A 22,901-nucleotide genomic window follows, 5' to 3' on the forward strand; every position below is an offset into this window, starting at 1 on the left:
TATTATGTACAACTAAGAAATATGGCAAAACCCTGCAATGCACAGTTATCTGTTGGGCAAACACGACACCAGACAGTTTCATTTAAAGAGTTCTCGGTTTCAGGATAGAAAACTTTAGAAATCGTACCACCTCGACAGTGAGCAATCTACTGACAGGTTAGGGACCGAGAGTATGGTGTTTCTGTCCTAATTCACTGCAGGGTTGTAGAAAAGTTTTTCTCAACCCCGAAGTCCCAGTCTGGAGGGCAACAAGGCCCTAGGAACACAGCCTGTGACAATGACTGCCAACCCTCCCATAAAGGACAAGTTATTATTAACAGCACCATCCTCTGCGAGAGCGTGCCCGGGCCTGAAGAACCCCCCCCCGCCTTTGCACTCGGTAGTGGCAGTGCCCGTGCGACAGTCACACCCGGCTCCATCCGGCCGCCTCCGCCTAGGACCGCCGGTGCCCAGGCCCCGCGGCGACCCGGCTGTCTACCGAGAGTCCCTCGCAAGTGGCATACATTGGGGGGGGGGCAGCGCTAACGGAGACCCAAGGGCCTAGGCCGGGCCGGAAGCCAAGGCGAGGCCCGGGACGCCCTTGGAGGTTAATCCGCAGGATACCAAGGGCTGCGGAAAGCCGGGGGGCTGCACGGAGGAGGGGCGTGGGAGGAAGGCGCGGTGATCTTCCTCACGCGGCCTCCCAGATCCCAGCCGGTCCCCAAGGGAGCTCAGCGGGATCCCGCGCTCGTCCCTCGAGGCCCCGGAAGACCCCGCTACTCACCCCAGGGTGGACACTGAGGCAGCAGGAGCCCTCAGCCAGCCTCACACGGGAAGGAAACGCCGCCTGGGAGAGAATGCTTCCGGCGGGGACGGTACCCCGCCCCTTCGCACGGAGCATGCGCCGCCCACGGCCGTCGGCGAGGAGAGGGCGCGCTTCCGGGTTTCAGACAAGGCGGTGGGGGAGGGGGGATGATGCGGCGGGAGGGGCTGACGTTTTCCGTGCAGCAGGTGCGGCCGCTTAGAGCACTCACCGAGGTTCGGAGTTTAGCTACTGAGATGGGATAGGGGAAGGCGCTAATCACAGCAGGTCCCTGCCGAGTTCGCGGGCTCCGGGCGCGACCCTGACAAATCGGGGAGCCTTTTCCAGAGTGCGAAGAAATGCTGTGCATCCCCGCAGAGTTCTCCCCGACTTCTCCTTCAGCCTTCCGCCCGCCCCTCGCCCCTCACCCCGCGTGCACACCCGCAGGCTCCTGTTCTGTCTGTTCTTTAGCCAAAGCTCTGACGCGCATGGCCACCCCCACCCCTCACCATCTGCCTTTCAGTTTCCACGGTGAGCTCACCCTCCCCCGTCTCTGCGCTAACAAACACCTGGGGGTGGCGCCTGAAAGCCATGTGAAACGACTTTGCAGCCCACCCAAGCAGGACCGGCAGTCGGGACAGAATAGGTTATCTGGTTGCAGGATTTGCATTTCAGTGACTTCCCTTTTTCTTCTCCACCTTCCCCTTTCCAGAACAAGAGACGTGACACAAGAGGTCCCAAGGGAGCAAACCTGAAAGCCAGCGCCACCTGAACACACAGACTGCCAGGGGGCGAGATGATATTCGCCACTGTTTCCAGATAGAAGAAGCATCGCTTTCTTCAGGTAGAGGCAGCAAGACTACCCTCCTCCGGAGGGCAGTTTGTGCCTTTCTGCTTTAGACATCATCTTTGATGTCTAAAATCCTGCAGCCTGACTGTAGGAGTTAGTGTATGCTATGAATGCCTACTAGGTGTCGCGTGATCTGCTACTATGTGCTTCGCATCCATAATCCAAATTCCTCCAAAAAACCCATCCTCTTAATTTTCTGTTTTTATTGACGAGCAAATTTTGAGGCCTAGGGAGAAAAACTTTCCTAAGTTCATGTACCTAATAGGCAAATTTCACTGGAACCAAATTTAATTCAGACCCTACCCTTTACACTTTCTCTTTGAGATAGTAATTTAATACCAGTTCTATTTAAGTCTAGTTGAAAGAAGACCATGAAATGACGAAGTTGTAAGTCTTTAAAAGGTGAGGATGGGATGGCAGGGATGTGTAATATTTTAAAAACTATGATTGGGTTCATTAACAAGAATCAGAATGGAATTTAATACTGAATGATATGAAGCTAGGTTTAAGAGAACTAGACTCGTTATTTAGAGAGGATATAGAACTTTGGGAAGAACAGGATGATTATAAGACCAGGCCAGTGTTTACCAAACCAAAGCAAACCAAAACCATGGTTGCTCAGTAGTCTTGAAAGTAGTCTTGGAAGAGACTCTCCTTTGGTTCCCTGGGATTATCCTCAGTCTGAGTCATTGCTTGGGATGCTCCTGGGAGCATACATTGACAGAGCTAAAAGATAGAGATTGCTGAAGGAAAGAACTTAAGGTGGCCCACTAAGATCGGCTCACCAGTAAGGAAAATGAGCTGAGAAATTCAAGATGGTAATGGACTTCCATCATTCACTGAGTGAAAATGTACCAAAGACCTCCGCTGCTATGCTGAGGACCAGGGTGGCCAATCTGCCCAGTTTGTCTGACACTAAGTGGGTTTTTGGAACATAGGACTTTGGATGCTAAATCAGGGAAAGTCTTAGGCAAACCATGAGGAGTTGATCCCCTATTAGGGACATCTTATATGGATTCTAGAATGAAGTGGAACTCCCGGTATGATTGCATCTAGTCTCAATTCACCTGGACTATGATCGTACAGGAAGTTGTTGGTAAAGTAGTCAAGACTGGCCATAAAGAGTCTGTGTGCCCCCAAATAAATTCTCTACTCATTTCTTTTTCAGTGGTTTGGCTATAAACCAAGTACCTGCTATCTACACCTATACCTTTTGGACCTAATTTTCATTTAGCAAATTTTCAAGAAGCCTCTTATGTCTGGGTCCTAAGACATCAAATTACTGCCTTCTCACATATCATGCATGTTCATTTCCAGCTATCACTAAATCAGCTAAGTTCTTCCAGAATAGAGCTGAGTGAACATATGCTTTTCATCCTAGGATAGCTTTATATAATTCCTGGCAGCACAAAACACCATATTTGGCCCACAGTAGGGGCTCAATAAATAATTCATTATGTATAACATTAATCAGGAAATTATGACAACAGATTTTTTTGTAGACTTTCTGGGCCTTCCCCTTGTGATTGTTAGAATCAAGATATTAAAAATAATTATGACGTTTATTATAGAAAGTTGGGTTTTGGGTTTTTTGTTTTTGTTTTTGTTTTGTTTTGTTTTTTACCAATGCCTCCCAGAACAGTTTATGGCAGTTCTTCCCACTTGGAACTGAATTATCCTTTACGTTTGTTAGTTGGATGGGAGTGTGATTAATTTGCTCCACAGCCAAGGTGAATCTTTGCACTAGACCCTGAAGGGGAAGGGATTCCTTAGATTAGGGGTTCTCAGATTTCATTGTGGGTCTGTTCACTTGGACAACTTGGCAAAATGCAGATTCCTACGTTATAGACTTAGAAGCTCCCATTTAACTGCTCTAGGTTTTGGGGATTTGAATTTTGAATAAGCATCTGAGATAGTTTTGGATACTTGAAAAAACTGCTCTAGTCAGTGATGATTTTAGATGTATTTTTACAAAAACCTCCAGTTCCAAAAGCCTGTCTGGTCAGCTGAACCATTAAGTCAGATGGTGTATAGCAAAAAATCAAGGCAAGGAAGTCTCACGTTGAGATTCAGAATAAAATCTCTTTGAAAGGAAAAACAGACCTGAAATTTTTGGATAAGCAGACACACTACACCTGACCCTATTTGTTGCTCATTAGAAATGATTCTCTTGACGGTGATTTAGAAAGAGCAGAATTTCAACAAATATATAGAATTACATAGCGGTAATTATGCCAGTATAATAGTCACTTGGTAGCCTTGGTTCTTTTAAAAGTTTCTTTTGACAAGTTAAATAGGATGGTTGGAGAAAGAACGGTAAAGCAAGAATATGAAGCTGTACCTGAAACCAGAAAAGCACCGAGAAAGACCGAGATTAAACTGCTTGAAGCTCCAATAGAAAGAATAAGATGGCAACGAGGCAAAAGTAATGGAAAATTAGAATTTCAACAGAATCGAAGGAGTGGAAAGATGAATTGATAGCTCCATTCTATAAAAAGCACAGAGAGCTAACAGATACAATAGCAAAGTTGTTCAGCTCTTTCAAAGTTGAAAGAACATGTTGTAAATTTCATGCTTTTTACATTTTAAAATTTTACACATAATTTAAAACGTGTGTATATGTACTTCTCTAATGTTATCAGGGTTGCACTAAACCACAATCTTCCATCGCTACATAATCCTTTTTCTTAAGCACTACTGCCAGTTGGACTTTTTTACAGTTTATGCTAGCAATAAACATCATCTAGAACTTGGATATTTATTTTAAACCCGCCGTGTTTTATTGTTTCGCTTTTATACGGTACTGAAAATGTACTGCTCAAATGATACTGTCTGTGGAAAGTCAGGATGGATCAAAACGGCATTGCTTGGGAAGAAGGCTAAGCCCACTATAGACTCATTAGCAAAAGTTTTAAAGCATAGATGAAAGAGCAATCTCCCTAGGATTCATTTAGGACCTTCATAAATACCCTTCCATATCCTTTTCTTCAGTGGGAGAGGGGATGCGAGGGATCGGGTGAGAATGACAAAGATGTGAATTCATCAGCGAACGTGGAAGAAACAGTTGAAACATTAATTCTCAATTTCTGTAACAGCAGATTGATAGATGAAGCATAAAACAAGACCAGATGCTGTGGTTTCCAGGATGCACTTGGCTTCCCATGCTTTATAACCTGGAGCATTTATTGCTGTAAGTAGGTCACTTGCTTGCTCTCATTTACCTGATTCGAGGAAAATGCCCTTGAAAGTATTTGGAAAAGAATGTGTGCTGGTATTTAACATTCTAAAAATTAAGATTGCATAAAACTCCCCTTTCCCCACATTTCTCTATTAGTTTGAATAAGTTGTAACCCTGAAACATAAGTGAAACTAAAATGGATGAGAAGAATTTGAGATCTCCTTTTCTAAGCACAAAAACACTAAAATCCTGTGTCCATTCTGTTTGCGCCCAAATTTACTCTACTGAGCACCGACACAATATCCATCTCTCAGAATTCTAATTGGGGTTTAAGTTTATGTATTCTCTTATCAGATGTGAACTTCTTTTTTTTTTTTTTTTTAAAGATTTTATTTTATTTATTTGACAGAGAGAGACACAGTGAGAGAGGGAACACAAGCAGTGGGAGTGGGAGAGGGACAAGCAGGCTTCCTGCAGAGCACGGAGCCCGATGTGGGGCTCGATCCCAGGACCCTGGGATCATGACCTGAGCCGAAGGCAGATGCTTAACGACTGAGCCACCCAGGCGCCCCAGATGTGAACTTCTTGAGAAAAGAGGATGCCTAGGACATAGGAGGGGCTTAACAAATGCTTCTTTTTTTTTTTTTTTTTATTTAAAGATTTTATTTATTTATTTGAGACAGAGAGAATGAGAGACAGAGAGCATGAGAGGGAGGAGGGTCAGAGGGAGAAGCAGACTCCCTGCCGAACAGGGAGCCCGATGCGGGACTCGATCCCGGGACTCCAGGATCATGACCTGAGCCGAAGGCAGTCGCTTAACCAACTGAGCCACCCAGGCGCCCAACAAATGCTTCTTTAAAGTTTATTTATTGAAGTGTAGTCGACACACAAAGGTTATATTAGTTTCAGGTGTACAACATAATGATTCCACAACTCTATACATTCCACCGTGCTCACCACAGTAAGTACAGTCACCATCTGTCACCATACAAGGTTATTACAGTATTGTTGACTATATTCCCGATGCCGTACTTTTCGTCCCCATGTCTTATTTATTTTATAAACAGAAGTTTAATCCCCTTCCCCTATTTCATCCATTCCTCCGCTCTCAACTAGTGTTTTAATTAATTGATTTTTCCCCCAAATCTGACCTATCTAATGGGGCTTTTTAGGCTCCATTCCTACAGATTTCACCTGACTAAGGGAGAAAAAGGAAGGAAAGACATGGTTCAAAGATAGGAGATGTGGAATCAAGCCATTTTACTGACTGTACGTTTATTATTGCCCTGTTGTGATAGGTCCATTCCTGATGTGTCCACCAGAGCCCAGTCTCATCAGGGTGAGTCTTGGTACCCATAGGATTTAAGAACATGGACACTGCAGTCCAACAGACCTGGGTTTGAGTGCATGATCTGTTTTTTTTTTACTAGCTCTTTGACTTTGGGCCATATATTAAGCTCACTAAGCCTCAACTTCCCCATTTTTAATATGGGGACAAAACAGTATGCATGCCATAGAGTTGCATTGAAAATTAAATGAGACAGTATCAGGAAAGTGCTGAGCTCTATGCCTGGCACTTAGCAAGGACTCAATAAACATGCCATTGTAATACTCATATTTTTATTATACTATGAAATGATGTTCTCTCATTTCCAGAAGTCTGTAAGGACAAAGATTCCTTCATATCTCCATAGTATTTGCATGAAGACTTCACCTCTCAAAGTCTTAACCATAGCACCTTGTCTGGGAATGTGTTCTCTGACTGGTGAAGGGCCATGCCTCTCTCTTTGACCTCTTGATTCTCTCATTCTCACTCTTAATACACCTCTCTGGCTGACTCTTACTGATTAGTAGTCAATAAACCATTTTTGATAGTTATATAAGACCTATAAGATTCCATCCTTATGGCCACCAACAATAACATTTAAAATATTGATCAATCCATGAAAATAGCTATGTGGATATTTCTCAGTTCACTGAAGACCATTATTGATATTGGCTGTTGTTCCCATCTGTCTAATAACAGCCATTTATTGAGCTTACAGTTCTTGCTCTCATGGAGTTCCAAAGACTAAAACATCAAAATGCAAGTCCTCACAGGGCTATTGATTTTTTTTTAAAGCTAAAGGTTTATCCTATATTTCATCCCCATTTATCATTTGTTTAGGGAAAACTTCCTCCCTTAGATTGTTGAGTGGGTTTTGCACAAGAAAAATAAATTAGTTCATTGGGTAAAGGTGAGATGCTGAGCCAGACTGGAGATTTTAGAGGTCGATACTTTGCCTGTCTTATCTTTTCTTTGCAAACTACAACTTTCTTATCACACTTGGGGACTATCATTAACATCAGAGCTGCTATTCTTCATATAAAATTTAATTCATTTGAGCACAACACATTTAAAAAAAAAAAACATTTACTATGTGCAACTCATGGAAATGCTCCTGAAATTGAGGGAGTTTTCCTGAGCAAAAGAAGCACTATATCCTGGTTAGAGACTGAGTACGTGGCTTTCAAAGCAAAGACAAGGTCAAACCTTGCTGATTTTAGATGTTAAGAAGGAGATTATACTAGACCTTCTTTCACCCTAGAGAAGCCCCACAATAGTGTACTGGCAAGGTAACGTTAAAATCACCCTTCTCATCTTTTTATTGTCAGTGTTTCTGGAACCAGAAAAACAAAACAAAGGTGTAAGTAAGAAAAGAAAGAAAGAAATGCCTGTAACTTGAGTCACAGAAGTACAGGAAACAAATCAAGTATACTAATTTGGCTGTGCTCAAAGTTGCATTCAACTTCAAAACACTGTACCTGATAGAGTTTCACGCACCTTTCTCCTTTCCAGTCCGCTGCTAATGATTAAGCTTAAACTCCAGAACTATTCTGAGAGCAGTCAATGCTGAATGAGTCCAGTGCCAGAGGCATGGCCCATACCTGTTTCTTTATGTCTTCTGTGTTCTCAGGTAAATGGGGAGGGGGGCCACAAAAGGGACAGTTAAGGAAAGGAGACAAAGAGGTTGACCCCCCAACAGTGTTTTTTCCCCCTGTGGTGGTGTGCAAAAAGCAGAAGAGATGCTAATGATTCTTAACCGGCTGAAAGCAACATGAGAATTTTGTCTAGATGATCTTGATCTCAGGCTGGACAGTGTTGCACCTTCCACATTCCAATGCATCCCTCATTCAGTCCTACTTGGGCTAGATAGACTGGCTTTCCGTAGTCTGTTATCATGCTGTCCTCATGGGCTAGTGTTGAAGGAGCCTTCCCCGACTCCTTTCCTAGAACTCTTGGAGGTAGATGGGGAAACAGTTTGAGTGGTGTCTAAAGTCATGAAATACAGTGATTGTTCATTTTTTTTTGGAGGGGGCAGGGGTAAAGAGTAAATAATCCTATTTCTTCAGTTGAATGAATCATAAGCGTTGCCAGCATGTGAACTCACACATGTAGACAAAAACAGGAGACAACTAAAAACCTCTCCGGAGACATTCGTCCTCATTCGATAGGAGGGTGGGGGTCTATGATACTCCGTTTTAGTGACCGTCTCCAAATTCTGTCTCTGTACCCGATACAGGAAAGTATTGCCGAGTCCAGAGTGTCAGGTACAAATACAGCCTCTCTCAAAATAGTTTCAAGCATGCAAGATGCAGATGATTGAGTACAGTATTTGAGAAATTCTGACAGTACTGAATGAAAGGGTCAGCTCTGTGGCCCTGTCACATGTCGGATAGCCTTTCTGGGTCACTTCCTCTGGAACTGAGCTAGTTCTACCAGCTTCGTCATTCCACGGTTCTGTGATTCTCTCTGGCCTGAGTGTGAAGCAACTTTGGTTTGAATTTCTTTCCCCCGGGACCCAACAAATGAATGCTAAATTTGAATTCTATGTTTGGGAGTAGAGTTGGAAACACTAAGTGAGGAAGGTTTCTGAGATTTGTGTAGTAACCCCTTGTTGGCCACCATTCTGTCCGTCCTAGTTTAGTTACAATGTGGTTTCACATTTGTATGCTTGAGTTGTAAAATAATTGATCTGTGTATGTCTGGAAGAGTTCAGTTCCTTTAAATTAAAGGACTTAGCTCCAGTTATCCCTACCTTCATCTGCACCCCTATCCCAATCTTAAGGTCAGATGGTAAAGATGGAGGAGGTCTGCTCTTCTCCACCCTGTCCATATATGACAAGTAGAGAATAACAGTAGGAGGCCGGGCCAGGAGAAACCATGCCCTTCTTTTGTGGAGAGACCAGCTGGCTACTAAGAATGTTGCCAAGGCTTGCAAAAATGCTACTAGAGAGAAAGTAAATGCAAGAAAGCATTTAATATCAATATACTAAGGGCTACATCAAGAACTTTTTCAAAAAGAAGTGTGGTTAATATAAAATAAACCCCATCTTCCATAGCAGATCATGGCTCTCAGGATATGAGCTCATGAGCAACTGAAGGAAAATAGTCTTTTCTGCTTTATTATCAGTATTATTGTTTTATTCTCTTGTAAATTCCCTACTTTCTGTGAAACCTTGAACTTGCCAGGTTTTAGCTAACAAGGCACTTTTTAGGAATGTACCTATCACCACCCCCAGTTAGTGAGAGATCACTGACAAATTTTGAAAACACTCACTAGATTCTCATGAATCATGTTTTAATTGAGAGCTGAAGAGGAAGAGTGCAGAAGTAAGGACATAGATTTAGCTATACCTACGTGTTCATTTGGTACTTTTATTAACAGAAAAAAATTTACCTCTTTTTTTTAAAGAAGATTTTATTTTTTTTTATTTTTATTTTTTTAAAGATTTTATTTATTTATTTGACAGAGAGATAGAGAGCACAAGTAGGCAGAGAGGCAGGCAGAGGGAGAGGGAGAAGCAGGCTCTCCGCTGAGCAAGGAGCCTGATGCGGGGCTCGATCCCAGGACCCTGGGATCATGACCTGAGCCGAAGGCAGCCGTTTAACCGACTGAGCCACCCAGGCGCCCCTTAAAGAAGATTTTAAAATCTCATTCTCTAGGAAGTAAATTCAAGAGTAGGAAATTCCATACCTCTTCTACATGGTACAGTTTACTGTTAATTTCATTGACTGTTGACATACTGAGTGGTGTGTTAAGCTTGGAACACATCTCTCTCACTGAAGTAACAAACCAATATTAAGAAAGATAAGACACATGCATTTTTCCCTTGATAAAGACACCTCCTCCAGTGTTATAGAAATGATTAGGGAAGATCTAGATATATTTTTAGGAGGATATAATTTCAAGGAATCACATTCTCTCAGGATAGAAAGGAATATCACATGTCATTGAATCTTAGTGGATGCCTCTGAATCTTGAACTTATCCTGATACAAATTGTTTTCAAATATTATAACAACAGTATATCCTATTTGAGTTTTATTTTAAATTAACATATGGTAAAATTGACAGGGTGTGCATATGTGTGTGTGTGTGTGTTTACAGTTCTCTGAATTCGGATACAATGGATTCATATAACCACCACCACAATCAAGATACATTAACAGTTTCATTCTCCTTAAAAACTACCTTGTGCGACTCCTTTGTAATTACGTCCTCAACCCCTGGCAGCCACGGATCTGTTCTCCATCACTGTAGGTTTGTCTTTATGGGAATGACGTAGCAATTAAATCATGCAGCATGTAACCTTTTGAGACTGGCTTCTTCTATTCGGCATGCCTTTGAGACTCATCCAAGATGTGCATATGTCAATAATTCACTCGTTTTAATTGCTGAGTAGTATTCCATCCTACTACACTTTGTTCATTCAGTCACTGAAGGACATTTAGGTTGCTGCCAGTTTTGGGTAATTATGACGAGAGCTGCTATAAACATCTATGTGAACAGAAGTTTTTATTTCCTTAGAATAAATACTGAGGAGTGGCATTGCTAGGTCATATGATAAGCATATTTTTAACTTTATGAGTAACTGCCCAACTGTTTTCCACAATGGCTGGACCATTTTGCATTTCCACGAGAATGTATGAGCATTCCATTTGTTCTGCATTCTCACCAGAACTTGGTATCATCAGTATTTTTTAAGTATTCTAATAGGTATCTAATTGTGGTTTTAAATGGCATTTTCCCTAATGACTAATGATATTAACATTTTTTTCATGAGCTTATTTGCCATGCATTTATCTACTTTGGTGAAATACCTGTACAAGCCTTCGGTTCATTTTACAATTAGGTTGTTTTCTTACTATTGGGCTTTGAGGGTTCTTTATATATTCTGGATACAAGGCCTTTGTCGGTCTGTGATTTGCAAATGTTTTCTTCTAGTCTGTAACTTATCTTTTTATGCCCTTACTAGTATCTTTTGTAAAATTTTAAATTTTGATCAAGTCCAGTTTATCACTTTTTTTCATTTATGAATCATGTTTTTGGTGTCATGTGTGAGAACTCTTTGCCATACCCCAGGTCATGATGACTCTCTCTAAAGGTTTCTTCTGCAAGTTTTATGTTTTACATTTAGATCTATGATACATTTTGAGTTCATTTTTGTATAAAGTGTGAGGTTTAGGTTGAGGTTCATTTTTTTTTTTAATTTTATATATTTATTTGACAGAGAGGGAACATATGCAGGGGAAGTGGGAGAGGGAGAAGCAGGCTTCCTGCTGAGCAGGGAGCCCGGTGCGGGGCTCAATCCCAGGACCCTGGGATCATGACCTGAGCTGAAGGCAGATGCTTAATGACTGAGCCACCCAGGCGCCCCCTTGGTTAAGGTTCATTTTTAAGTATACGAACATCTAACACTTTTTGTGGAAAAGATGATCCTTTGGACCTTTGTCAAAAATCAATTGGCCATATTTGTGAGGATGTCTTTTTAGGTTCTCTATTCTGTTCCATTGAGTTGTTGTCTGATCTATGTGACTACCCCTTCACCATGACCACACTGTCCTGTTAATCTAGCTTTAGAGCATAACTTAAAAATCAGGTAGTGGGATTCCTCCAATTTTTTTCTTCTTTTTCAAACTTATTTTGTCTTTTCTAGTTCCTTTGAATTTCTCTGTTAATTTTAGGATCAGCTTGCCTGTATCCATAAAAATTCTGATGAGATATTTAATAGAATTGAGTTAAATCTGTGCATCAGCTTGGAGAGTTAAGTTTCTTGTCCCCCAATAGGTCTTGCCATTTGTTTAGGGCTTTTTAAAAATTTCTTTTATTAGTGTTTTGTAGTTTTTAGTGTGGAGATCCTGCTTATGTTTTGTTAAATCTATTCTTAAGTATTTAAATAATTTTGGAGTATTCTAATGATTTAAGAAAATCAATTTCAGTTGTTCATTGCTGGTATACAGATAAGACTGTTTTTGTGTTTTTACCTTATGTCCTGTGACCTTCCTTAACTCAGTTCTAGGGGGAGTTTTTTGGGTCACTTTTGGTTTCAATCATGTCATCTGCAAGTAGGGACATTTTCGTTTCTCCCTTTTCAATGTGCATGCCCTTTATCTCTTATTCTTGCCTTATCATACTGGCTAGGAGTTTTATTTATTTATTTATTAAAAGATTTTATTTATTTATTTGACAGAGAGAGACACAGCGAGAGAGGGAACACAAGCAGGGGGAGTGGGAGAGGCAGAAGCAGGCTTCCTGCTGAGCAGGGGCTTGATCCTAGGACCCTGGGATCATGACCTGAGCCGAAGGCAGATGCTTAACGACTGAGCCACCCAGGCGCCCCTGGCTAGGAGTTTTAGTGTGATGTTAAACAGCAATGGTGGGAAGGAACATCTTTGCCTTGTTCCTGATCTGAAGGGGAAAGTAGTCAGTCTTACATCATTAAGTATGATATCAGATGTTAGCCTTTTGTACGTGACCTTTATGAGGTTGAGGAAGTTCTCTTCTTTCTTAGTTAGCTGACAATTTTTTTTTTTAATCTTGAATGGATGTTGAATTTTTTCAAGTGCTATTTCTGCATCAATAGATATGGTTATGTAGCTTTTCTTCTTTAGGCTATTAATATAATAGATTACATTGGTTGGTGTTTTAAAATACTGAAGCAGCTTTGCCTTTTCAGGATAAGCCCTGCTTGGTTGTAGCATATAATTAAAAAAAATGCTTCAGTGTTCAATTTGCTAAGATTTTGTTTGATTTTTATGTCAATGTTTATGAGAAATATTAACCTAGAGTTTTTGTTTTGTTCGTTTTTGCTTTTTTTTTTGTATTGCCTTTGTCTGGTTTTGGTATCAGGGTAATGCTGGTTTTATAAAAATGAGTTGGGAAGTGTTCTGTCCTCTTCTATTTTTTGGAATAGTTTGTATAGAATTGGTATCTTTCATCTATATATGTCTAGTAGAATTCTACAGTGTAATCATCTAGGCCTGGAAAATTATTTTGAAAGGTTTTTAAAAAATGTCCTTATAGTTATAGGATTCTTTAAGTTGTCTGTTTTCTTTTTGATGAGTTTTAGTAGTTTGCTCTCAACAATTATTAATTCTACCTAAGTTGTCATATTTATGTGTTTAGAGATGCTTATTGAATTCCCTTAATACCCTTGTAATATCTATAGAGTCTATAGTGATACCCTCTTTTTGATTCCTGATAATGATAATTTATATATTTTTTTTTGGTTAAGATTTATGAATTTCATTTCTCTCAAAGGACCAGTTTTTTTTTTTTAAGATTTTATTCATTTATTTGAGAGAGAATGAGAGAGAGAGCATGAGGAGCAGGGGGAGTGGCAGAGGGAGAAGCAGGCTTCCCGCAGAGCAGGGAGCCCGATGTGGGGCTCAATCCCAGGACCCCGGGATCATGACCTGAGCTGAAGGCAGACGCTCAAGGACTGAACCACCCAGGGACTCCTACCCTCCATAGTTTCTGATGAGAAACCTGTAGTCACTGAATTGTTGTTGCCTTGTAAATAATGTGTCATTTTTTTTTCTTGCCTGCTTCCATATTTTTTTTTTTTTGTCTTCAATCATTAGCAGTTTGATTATGCTATATATGGGCATGGATTTCTTTGGATTTCTCATGTTTAGGGTTACTCAGCTTCTTGAATCTGTAAGTTTATATTTTTTACCAAATTTGGGAAATTTTTAATCTACTCGAATATGTTTTACTGCATTTTATTCTTTCTGTTCCTCTTCTAGATCTCCAGTAACATGAATATTAGATCTTTTGGTTTTGTCCCATTGGTCTCTGAGGCACTGTGCATTTTCTTCCCATTATTTTTTCTCTTCATTGTTCAGATTGAATAGTTTCTGTTGAGTTATCTTCAAATTCACTGACTCTTTCCTGTGTCATCCCTGTTCTGGGATTGAGTCCATCCAATGAGTTCTTTATTTTGGTTATTTTACTTTTCAGTTATAAAATTTCAATTTTGTTGTCTTTAGCTTCTGTTTCTTTGTATTTAAGAATATGTCCCCTTACTTCTTGGTACACTTTTATATAAATGCTTTACAGCCTTGGTTAGTTAATTCCAGCATCTGTATCATATGTACATTGACCTCTGTTATTGTCTTTCACATGTGAGTTGAGATTTTCCTGGTTCTGTGTATGCTGAATAATTTTGAATTGTATCCCCACATTTAGAATAGTATAAGACTCTGGGTTTTGTTTAAATCCTATGCAGGATATTGATATTTTTGTTCTAGCAGGCAATAGAGGTAGTTGCGTTCAAGCTACAAATTCTAACCAGTATTCTGTGGGTTGTGGTTTCAATGTCTATTCTGTTTTCAAAGCATTTGTAGTACTATTTGGATCTATCTTCTATGTGTGCCACTACTCAATGATTAGTCTGGGACATGTGTGGTGGCCCATCCTTTAGTTCGGTCTCAGAGTCTGTTTTTATTTTTTAAAGATTTTATTTATTTATCTGACAGAGAGAGACACAGCGAGAGAGGGAACACAAGCAGGGGGAGTGGGAGAGGGAGAAGCAGGCCTCCCACGGAGCAGGGAGCCCGATGCGGGGCTCGATCCCAGGACCCTGGGATCACGACCTGAGCTGAAGGTAGCCGCTTAGCGACTGAGCCACCCTGGCGCCCTCGGGGCCCAGAGTCTTTGGTACAGTTTAGGCTCAGCTCTGGCTTGAGGGGGAGCTTAGGAGTTTATAATCAACTTTATCTCTTACTTTCCTGAGTTTCTCCTTCTCCATGATCTCTGATCCTTCCCAGCTCCCTGGACTTCCTCTTTTACTGCCATCACCAGAAAGCTAGTGCTTTAGTTATCCTGTTCCGCTGCGTACTTCCTGAGACTGTGCCATGCCTGGGACCAAGCAATAGAAGGACAGAGAGAAAACAACTGTGATTTTGCCCACACCTCTGGGACCACAGCTTCTCCATAGAGGAAGGTTTCCCTCCCTCAGAGATTTTGGTGCCTGTGGGCCCCCACTGCCATGGTAGTCATTACTACTGCTGGGGCAGCAGGATTTCCTGGGGCCTGGGGTCCGAGAGAACAGAGAAAAGAACAGGAAAAAGTGGCAGATTTCCTGGACACTCTCTGAACATTAGGAATTGCTTTTCCTGATCCTTGAGCCAGAACAGGACTGGAAAGCTTCTTCAAGAGCTTTCTCTGAGTCCTGGCACCCATTCCGAGTTTCAGGCTGCCTTACATCTAGTGACCAGGGGATTCTGATAGGGGAAAAAACAAAGCAGAAAACTCACTGCTGGGAGCACATGAGTGGCTCAGGCAGTGAAGCATCTGCCTTTGGCTTGGGTCATGATCCCGGGGTCCTGGGATAGGGCCCCATGTTGGGCTCCTCACTCATCGGAGTCTGCTTCTCCCTCTCCCTCTGCCCCTCCCCCTGCTCCTGCGTGCTCTCTCTCTCTCTTAAATAAATAAAATCTTAAAAAAAAACAAACAAACAACTCACTGCTGATTTAGTGGTGCTTTGAGTTCTGGTCTTCTTTTCTAGTTCACCTGCTACTATTTATAGGCTTCAAAGAGTTGTTCCATGTGTTCCATCCAGGTCTCATAGGTACATTCAGTGAGAAAAGCACGGTAGAGTGTGCTTACTCCTTTTACCTAGAACTGGAATAACATATTTTATTTGCTGTTATGGACTGAATGTTAATGTCCCTCCAAAATTCATATGTTGAAGCCCTAACCCCCAATATGATGGCAATTAGAGATAGGGCCTTTGGGAGGTAATTAAGATTAGATGAGGTCATGGAGATGGGGCCCTTATGATGGGATTAGGGCCTTTATAAAAAAGGGACACCAGAGGGCGCTTGCTCTTGTGCTCTCTCTCTTCCTCCCCCACTCCCTGCCATGTGTGCCATCTGCAAGCCAGGAGCTGAACTGGCCACCCCCCTGATACTGGATTTCACAGCCTCCAGAACTGTAAGAAACTAAATTTCTCTTGTGTAAGCCTTTCAGTCTAAGGTACTTTGTTATGGCCATCCAGCCTCACTTAAGACGGTTGCCAAAATATTCATGAGAAAAAATCATGGCCCTACATATCGTGTCACTCTTCCCAATTCAGCCACAGCTTTTCCACATAGTTCTGCGTAGTTCCACTGAGCATATTTTCTGCAAGGTTTATTAATTTTTACTGAACTGAATTTCCAGACAGAAAAAGAAACAATCCCCTAAAACTAGACTGGTAGCTTTAATGCTTTTTATTGTCTAGTTATAATGTCTCAAATATGTATATTTTTTGATATGTCAATGTTTTGAATTAATTTGCTGCTTGATTGTTTGGGTCCTGGTCGCCTTGACTCAATTTGCTCCGTGTTTCACTGTCAATAACCTCAAGGCTAAACGGCCCAGGTCCTTTTTGGACCAATTATTTTTATTTATTTATTTTGTGTCTTGAAGAAGCTTATTTCGAAGTGCATATGGTGAGAAGCCCACAGTCCATTTCTTTCACATACAGCATGGTAAAATACCAGAAATGAGAGTAGTGCTAAATAAACGTAATTGAGTAGAAGGAAGATAAAGGAGCTACGGAACCCTGCTTCGCTCACTTGATAAAGGCTTGTCGTTGGCAGGTAATAGTTTTGAATAAATTCATATATGAAAATAAACAGAACACTAGTCATTCTTGACCATCAACAATGAAGGACAAGTCCTCATAATTGGAGTGGAATGAGGCTGGAACTAGGTTATTGTCTCAAGTGAGCCGAAGACTCTAGAAGTGAGCTTTGGTACCTAAGGCAGTTTCAGGTCATGCTCTATTGCTCTCCACCAGATGGACTTTCTTTTCCATTTTTTTCTCCCACTAATCTTTTCCATCTCACCTGTTCCCTTTTCTTTTTCCCCTTTGCACAAGCTTTTACCTCTATGAACTTGTGTTAATCTGTAGAGCAGGCTCTAAAGGAACCACTGATCCTCGAGGGTAATGCCTTTCCTTCCTCCGCCTCTCATCTCTTCTTTGCATGCTCTCTCCACCCCCATTCCTATTCCACCGTATTGTCCTGCTCCCTAAGACCGAGCTTTAGTTCTGCCCATGTTGGCAAGAAGGCATGGCTTTCACTCTGCTAGGGTTCCCTTGAAAATAAAAGCTCATTACTTATTCTAGAATAAGAATGCTGCAGCCCACCCCCACTGGAGTTTTATTAAACCATTACATTGTTCCAGAATTAATATGTATAATTTGTGAAACTAAACCTCACTTGTGATTTGGCCACTTCCATCTTAGAGAAAATCAAAAGAGCAGTATTAGAAACAAATAATTTCACCAGAACCTGTTTGAAAGAGAAGAGTTAGCCTCTTGAATAAAATTATGAGTCCACATTCTGGGCATTTTGGTTACTTATGCTGCAGCTGAGGAAAAGGTAAGGTATATTACTGTGTTTGGTTTGTAATTAAAACAGTATCATAGGCTCCGCTCCCCGCTCCCACCCCCTTCAGAGCACAGAATATTAACTAAGATGGACATTTCCTCTGTTGATGTTCCCTCTGGGAAACAAAAGATAGAAATAGTGAGAAAGGCCTTTCCAGATAATACCTCACACCAAAGTATTGAAAGAAAAGGTTCATATAACATGACATGATAATGTCATGTAATATATGAATATTATTACCTAAGGATTATATTATATCCAGCTGATAAGTTGTATTTGTATGTTTAAGTGTGTATTTGAAAAAGTACGTAATCTTTCAATTATTGAGTATATAAATCCTTAACTGAGTGTCTGGTAAAAAACTGTGCTAGGCATTGTGAGAAGGACAAAGGTTTACACAAGAGGGTTTTTTTTTTTTTCCCCCTAACCTTCAAGAAACGTCAGTGCAAAGCGGGAGTAGCTTCACTGAAGTGAAGACTGAGATGGGGCTAGGAGGTGTCAGGGCTGAAGCTCGAGAGTCTAGGTGCCCTTTAGGTTCTGTTACTGTACCTTCTGACCGCTGTGAATCAGGGGGGTTCTTGGGGAGCCCCGGCTGGTTTGCTCTTTGCACAGTTCAGCTGGGATTAGCATCCTTCTAGTTGGTAGGAGACATTATCCAGGAAACTATCTAGCCCGCGGGGGAGGTGGCATCTTCTGAACCAACACCCCCCCCCCCCGCAGAGAACTTTGAATGGGTGGAAGAAGGAGTTCGTATGCATTCTTGCTCATGTCACAATGTTGGGCCTGTGACTCAAGCATGTGGCAGGTCACTGTGATTGGACCATTGGATCACCAGGCCCTGACTTTAGAGTGGCCAATGCTGCTTGTTTAAACTCTTAACTGCCTCACAGGTACGACATAAGATATATCAATAAAAGACATAAAATTATTTTTTATTTATTTATTTTTTAAAAGATTTTATTTATTTATTTGACAGAGAGAGACACAGCGAGAGAGGGAATACAAGCAGGGGGAATGGGAGAGGGAGAAGCAGGCTTCCCGCGGAGCAGGGAGCCCGATGCGGGGCTCGATCCCAGGACCTGGGATCATGACCTGAGCCGAAGGCAGACGCTTAACAACTGAGCCACCCAGGTGCCCAAGACATAAAATTATTTTAAAAGTACTGTTTATTGGGACATCTTGAAGGATTGGGGTGAAGGGAGTGCTTGTTTCCTTACCATCTCCTATCTGGCACGTGTTGATAATTATTCGTCACTCATTCAGCATTTACTGAAAGCTTACCAAATGGCAGACAGTGTGCAAGGTGTTGGAGGGGGCAGCCGGGCAAGAGCAAAGGAACAGAAGCTCTCTCTTCTCTCCGTAACAGCTCACAGTGGACACTCCTACAGTATTTACCACGTGCCAGGCTTGTTCTGAGTGCTGCATAGCTCCACACCTAACCCTTAGAACAGCCCCATCCGCTAGTACTAATACTGTCCCCATTAGACGCTGGATGACCCTGGCCTGCAGGGAGATGGACCAGCTTGCCAAAGATCTCACAACTGGTATGCGGCGGAGCAAAATTTGAAAGCAGACCGTCTGGCTCTGGAAACTGTGCTTTTAACCTCCATGCCAAATAGCTGCTCAAGGAATTTATGGTCTGAGTATACATGGGTAAGTACGTCCATTTTCAGGGTGAGGCAGCGAGGAATGGTGTAGAAGGAAGACAAGAAGTGACTCAGGTTGAGTGTGTTTGCCTAAACGAACACCAAGAGTGTCTGACTGGAGAAATGCTCCGTTCCATGCCCCAAGGAGAAGAATGGAATGACAGGAAATTATTAAGTATGGCGAAAAGTTGGAAATATTTGCCAGCAATGGCAAATGCAGTTTAATTTTATGTCCAGGGCTGCGAAGGGCTACAACCCTGCGCCCTCCTTTCACACACACACTGTGAGGGTCAATGAATACAGGCCGTCCAGTGACATGGTTTTCTCCCTTTTCTCCGCTTTGCTAAGGGGCGAAGGTGCGAAGGCTGCTTCCCCGTGGAGGTTCGTGCCTGTGGGGGCGTGTCTAGGAAACTGATGGGATGGGTCTTCTGGGAGAGTACTTGCAGCATACTGGGAACCTTCGGGAGCAAATTGCTGAAGGTGGAAGGCTGCAGAAATGATCATCAAGCCTCAGATGTTACAAAAGAGGGATGACTTTTCAGTCAATGCTTGGGGTAGAGAGGAGGATAGGGTCAAGTTGTAAGAAAGACAGAAGATGTATTTGTGTAGATCACTTAACAGTGTATGTTATCGATAAATATTCTTTATCATTTATATAATATATAATATGTAAGTACTTACTCCAGGCTGTCCTTATAAAACCATGTTTGCAGAGACCGAAGAGAGAAAATGTAAACATGCCAGAGGTCTTCGCAAGACCTTATATATGCCCTTTAATGACCTTCTACATTTCTAAATGTTATCAACAAATGTTAGTAATAAATGGTGGTGGATAGTATCATTATTGCTCTTATCCCCATTTTTTGTTGTCACTAATTTTATATTGTGGTCAGTTGGAAAATAGGATTTACTTTTGGAACTATTCAGGGGCGCCTGGGTGGCTCAGTTGGTTAAGCGACTGCCTTCGGCTCAGGTCATGATCCTGGAGTCCCGGGATCGAGTCCCATATTGGGCTTCCTGCTCAGCAGGGAGTCTGCTTCTCCCTCTGACCCTCCCCCTCTCATGCTCTCTCTCTCTCTCTCATTCTCTCTCAAATAAATAAATCTTTAAAAAAAAGAGAAACTATTCAAATATTTAAGTAGATTTTTCTAAACAGAAAGAGAGGAATGAAATTCGGCAAGGAACTTAGTTGTTATTAGTGGGCATTATGGATTTTGCATTCCTACAGAAACAAACTTGTGAACTAGGATTTTATTATCCTAGAATGAATTTCTTGCTAAGAGTCACTTTCTGCTTATCTCACCATTTGATATTTGCAAGATCACTAATATTTCCTCTGTCCACCCCACATAACCTTACTTCTTCCCAGGCAAGTAGAGAGATTTCAGAAAGACGATGAGGAAATTCTTTTCCTTCTAATATTTCAGAAAGACGATGAGGAAATTCTTTTCCTTCTAATTTGTTCTTTGGCCCTTTTAATCCCCCTCCCTCCACTCCCGGCAGGGCGTTAGTCATTAAAATGCATCAGACAACTGTGGTGCCTTCAGGATCATAACCGTGATATGATCACGTTACACACCCATTCAAAGTTCTCTGCTCCAGGGTCAAGGTTTGGATGATGTCACATAGCCTATGGAGCTCCTGCCTCCTCGACTGGTTTTTCTGTTGAGAGGATAGGAAGGAGAGAAAGATGAACCCCCTGTAATTCTGAGGATCACATTTCACTAGAGTCTGGTAAATCTCGAGATACTTCCCTGTTGATATATTTATCTAATTTATTCCTATTAACCTGGCATGTAATAGTCCATTGCATGAAAATACCACAATTTATTCAGCCATATTGATGGACATTTAGGTTCTAACTTCTTGCTATTTCAAATAATATTGCTGTGAACATCCCTATGTAAGTGTTTGTATGACATCTATGAAAGTTTCTGTAGAGTAGGGGTCTTCAAACATTTTACCCCACAATTTGGAAAAACTTTTCCTCCTTACACATTTTAGAATTGGAATCAAACTTTTTATCATAACTTTTAGTTGCAAAGGAATTAATTTCCTTGTAATGGAAACATTAACATTTAAAAGTAGAATTCTTTGGGCACCTGGGTGGCTCAGTCAGTTAAGCATCCTACTCTTGGTTTCGGCTCAGGTCGTGATCTCAGGGTCTTGGGATGGAGCCCCACGTCTGGCTCTGTGCTCAGCAGGGAATCTGCTTGATACTTTCTCTCCCTGTCCCCCTGCCCTGGTCCCCGGCTCTGGCTCGCTCTCTCAAATAAATAAATAAATCTTTCAAAAAATAAAAGTGGAATTCTTAAATGTATCCAATGGTGTATAAGTACCATAGTGATCTGATACTCACCATTATCCATCACACATTAACGATATGAACAAGGTCTCTTACAGTGGGAAATTCTACGTCACTTCTTTTTCTTTTGGGACTTGAACTTTCTACTTGTCACAGGCTTTTATTTGAATGTAACATACATTATATGTGTTATGTGTGAGTGTTTTTTATTGATCACGTTACCATATTTCTCTATAACAAATTTTATATATAAACTTAAATTACATTAAATTTCTTTGACCATAATACTCCAAAGTGTTAACAATTTTTCTGAATTGAGTTACTATTTTTAGTTCATAATCGACCAATTAAATGTTGATCACATTGAAACATAAAAAATATCAATGGAACTTTAAGAAATCAGTTTGTATATCATGAACGAATTTTACTTATTTCTAGGAGACGGGTTCAGCATCAGTTTACGCCCAGTTTTTGCTTTTATATTATAAACCCCGAGGACTATCATTCATGTACATCAATAAGTAGATGACGGTTGGAATAAATTAAGTGATGTTACTCATTTATTTGAAAGCTTTCCACATCGTATGCCCCACATCACTTAGTGGTGTTATTTTTAATGATTTATCAGTGGGCAGTTTGCTTAGGTCTTCCTTCAGTTCCCTAGGAAACAAGAAATGTTAAACTAATGTTCAAAGTGTTCGTTAGTCAGTAGACTCATTCAGATTCTCAATGTTGATATTATTTCGGATCATCTCTTTAGCTTCTTGCAGGTTTTTACCCTTTGGTAAAACATATCCTTGAGCATTCAGATAGAGAAGACAGGTGTGCCTTTCTCTTCTAAAGAGGGAGAAAGGGCCACTATGAATGGGAGGTAGGGATTAGGAACCACAGGGGTGCTTGACTCCACGAGTTCTCAGGTAGTTCAGACATGGAAGATAAAGATCTGGAATTATCCCCTTGAAAACGATCTGTGTGCCTCCGTTCTCCAGTTTGAAACTCCTACTCTGAGGTTTATCCCCAGCAGCAGAATTGCTATTGTTAGAGTCTCCTACGCTATGTGACCATTTCCCCAAACCCACGTCGCTGAGGACATTGCTCTGCTTCTCAAGGACTCGGGAGAGTTTCCCTCTGAGAATCCCCATATGTGATTCATAGTTTTCTAACTTTGGGAAAATCCCATGATCACTGTATTTAAATGACTGGTGGCCAGTGAGTGGTAATCCACCAGAGTACCAGGAGACATTTAATTTCTATAATTTGCTCTGGGACAACCTCTGAAAGTATTTTCATTCATAACTTTCTTTCTTTTAAAGGGCATCATGAGTCTCCATCAACCAAGGTGGTACAAAAACAGCACTCTACTTGGTTTGTGTTCTGTGCCCTGAAGCAGAAATGTGTTTAATTGTTCATTGCAAAATAAACAGATGTCTAGA

General features: G+C 41.3%; 1 protein-coding gene and 1 long non-coding RNA gene across 4 annotated transcripts in view; one reads left to right on the top strand and one right to left on the bottom strand.

The window, feature by feature from the left end:
* ATAD1 (ATPase family AAA domain containing 1) overlaps positions 1-826 on the bottom strand; it is a 53,840-nt gene extending 53,014 nt beyond the window's left edge. For 2 of the 3 annotated variants that reach the window (XM_021696092.1, XM_021696090.1), the window contains exon 1: positions 764-826. The gene's annotated coding sequence lies outside the window, so the exon portion shown is untranslated. The remainder of the gene's footprint in view (positions 1-763) is intronic. The other variant, XM_021696091.1, reaches the window with a different exon arrangement.
* A 712-nt stretch (positions 827-1,538) lies between these two features.
* LOC110586028 lies at positions 1,539-22,890 on the top strand. Its single transcript, XR_002480656.1, has 4 exons — positions 1,539-1,625; positions 4,727-4,821; positions 6,108-6,148; positions 22,782-22,890. It is a non-coding gene; the product is annotated as an uncharacterized LOC110586028 (long non-coding RNA).
* Positions 22,891-22,901: the final 11 nt, after the last annotated feature.

The sequence above is a fragment of the Neomonachus schauinslandi genome, chromosome 6 (genome assembly GCF_002201575.2).
Source record: "Neomonachus schauinslandi chromosome 6, ASM220157v2, whole genome shotgun sequence".
NCBI classification, from domain to species: domain Eukaryota; kingdom Metazoa; phylum Chordata; class Mammalia; order Carnivora; family Phocidae; genus Neomonachus; species Neomonachus schauinslandi.